We start from the raw sequence: 3160 nt of genomic DNA on the forward strand, positions 1-3160 counted from the left end.
AAAAAAAAAAAAAAAAAAAAAAAAAAGAAGCAGATTTTTAGTCATTTGTGAGAATTCACTTGTGAGAATTTTCTTCTACCGAAGACAAATATGGCAGGATTTATGTTGAGTAGGAGTTCCTAAGGAAAGAACAGATAGATAGCCAAATTGTATGCTAAAGAGCTTCTGGAGGGCTTTAAAGCCTGAGGAGCTGTTCGTGGAAAACATCCATGACAGAAAAACACAGGGGAAGCTGATACATCCTGCCCCAGAGCTGGGCAATTTTACCCCCAGATGAAGGAGAGCACATTTCCTTCCAGCAGGAAATTATTCTAGGTGGCACTGCTTTGCCCAGGTGGGAACTCCTCCAACAGGCACGTATGGTGAATGGGAGATAACACCTACAACTGCACCCACAGACCACTGTCCCCCAGGGAGCTAACAGGTGCAGGAGGGGAGGTCCTGGGTGAAAGATCTGAGCAGATTAAGTCCTGCTCACGGAGTCTATCAGGTGTGGATAAATGTAGACAATGTTAAGGGTTACAGATCTGAGGGGAAAGGTTTCCTCAATGCAAGTGTTGCAGCATCGAGGGAAACGGTTTCTGTGGTTTGTGTTTTGGGGAACCAGCTGTGGTTCTGTGTCCTCCATTTCCTCCTTCAGGGCGTCCAGGCACCGCTGCACACTAAGCTGGATTCTGGACTAGCTGGGACTAGGGGCCGTCTCTGAGGATTTCAGTGTTACAGCTCTCAATGAAACGGCTCTCTTAGATCTTCAGTGAAACAGCTGGTGCCCATACACTTTATTTTGGGGTGAACGGAGGCTATAATGTGAACCTCGGAGAGCAGGAAGAGTTTTCATGGTGAACATAAAATCGTCGTTTGGAGCTTAACTGTGAATACCTCGTTTGTATGGAGAGGCATTCCAGGAACCCTAGGTCCTTGCTGGGCAGGTTCTTATTGGGAAAAGAGGAAGCTGAATTTGTTGGTTTGCTAAAAGCTATGAGACTTTCCTCAGGTCTGGCTCCCTAAACAAAGTCAGAGAATGGGCAGCACTGCTGGAAAAAAAGGAGTCCTCCATTTTGAGCCGAGCTCAGAGGAGCTATCCAGACATGGTAGACTTCGACCTTAAGTAGCAGTATTTACCAACACGTTCCCCCAAAGGAAGTATTGCAGTTCTGAAAGGAAAAGTATCCTGGCATTTGGGAGCCAATTAATAACACAAAGTCACACCGTACAACAAACCTCACACAAGAGCTTTCTTAGGAAAGACAGGAGGGTGGTTGTCTCTGCTTGGAAAGAAGCAGCGGGGAACTGAGGAGGAGACAGGCTTACATTGGGTTTCTTGTCAGCTGAGTTTTCCAGGGTGGAGAGTTCCAGGGCAGAGATTGGTGGGATTTCCAGGCAAGCCCAGGGATTGGTGGGATTTCAAGCTCCAGGATTGGTGGGGTTTTGAGCTCAGGCATTGGTGGATTTTCCAACACTGAAGTGGGCCACTTTTTACCACACAGAAGAGCTCCAGGATGTGTAACTATAAGGCCTCAGTGAGAAAGGCCGAGGATTATAGAAAAACAATGAAGTTAACGCCTTCTATTCATGCTTCCTATTCAAACTTGATCTGTCGAGGAAGCAACTGATAAGATCGGGTGGAACCTTCCATACTGTATTATGCGGTTTATGTTCTTCTTTAGTATCTTCTTTCTGTGACCTTCCGGGGTCACCTCACAGTTTTTCAGAAGAGAAGACAAAGCACTTTGATGGAGCTTCCCCAAGATTATCTTTGTAGCCCCACTGTCTGTTGTGGAATGGTTCAGCATGTTGTTTGGTCTTGCCTACCCTCCGGAAAGGTTCTGTTAGATAGTGACTAATGCTAACCCCTACATGTTTTGCAGATTTGGAAAGCCATTGGAGAGACAACCAGTTACAATGATGCTTTCTCCTATCTTGCAACTGGAACTGGGTTAATTAAAAGGAAATAGAAAAAAAATCCCAAAGTTTATAAGGTTATGGAATGAAAATCCAGTGTCAGGAGCTCTCCCAACCCATGTCTTCCTATGAGTTGTTGGCCAGAGAAGACCCTGAGGGTCCACAAACCATAAAGGCTATTGCTACTGTAGTTGGTTGTATACCAGAAATAGGTGGTAAGAACCTATTGCTGAAGATACCACATGCTTTGACTCCAGGAATGGGGAAATTAAGCTGAGACTGAATTGGAAACTCCCAGCCTGCTGGCTGACTTTCATTGAGCCAGAAGGGGCCATTCAGACCCTGGGTAGAGATCTGTCATCAATATTCCTGCTTGGCTCTGAACCCTGAGTGCTAAGATACTGACATGCTAGGCCTGCTTGTCCAATAGTGGCTCAGTTATCATGCGTAAGACCAACAGCCTTCCCAATGGATTTAAGGCTCACTCCATGAGAGGGATTTCAAGCCTAGTACTAAAACCTATGACTGAACAAGTCATAGGTCCAAATGGAGAAGCAACTTCTATGATTTTCTACATGGATGATGTACCTGTCAAACTGTCTTCTAAATGTCTATTCACTCTCATACAGGATAGTTATTGCCAGCCTCAGCTCACAACCCGTGATGAAGATCCTGAGAACAAGTGTCATGGTGACTCATTTCTTAGTCAATCTATAGCCATCCCCTTCACAGCTCCTAGATCATTGCAGAAGATGGGTGGAAAAAAAATATAAGAGCCAGAGGAAAGGGTGGAAACTATTATATAACAGCTTCTCCCAAGAAGTGAAACATTCTATACTCTAGCCGAAGGGGAACAAGTCTAGTTTCAGGAAGTCTCTGAAACTGAACAGATTCACAAGGTTCTTCCTTGACAGAGTAAACAATAAAAGCTGAGAGTTGGTCTCCAAGGAAATGAAGCCGAGCTGCAAAGAGTCTTAAGACCAGAATAACTGCTGGGAAGAAGCAGAAACCAACCCAGCTGTTGAGCTGTTTGAAAAAAAGGTTTAGAGCAACTGAGGCACATGGAAAGGACACTCTCCAACCTGTTGAGCTTCTTATAGGTTGTGCAGTATGCTCCAGGTTCCCAGACTTGTGAGCTGTCATCCATGCTGGGCTAGGCTTTGGTGAGGCAGCTATGTTTAGGTCATCTCTGTTCCTGTAAGTAACCTCTTGCCCATATTTCTGTAATTAACTGCAGTAAAACTCGTGGCTCATCAAG

Source organism: Mus caroli, chromosome 9 (assembly GCF_900094665.2).
Source record: "Mus caroli chromosome 9, CAROLI_EIJ_v1.1, whole genome shotgun sequence".
Taxonomy (NCBI): Eukaryota; Metazoa; Chordata; class Mammalia; order Rodentia; family Muridae; genus Mus; species Mus caroli.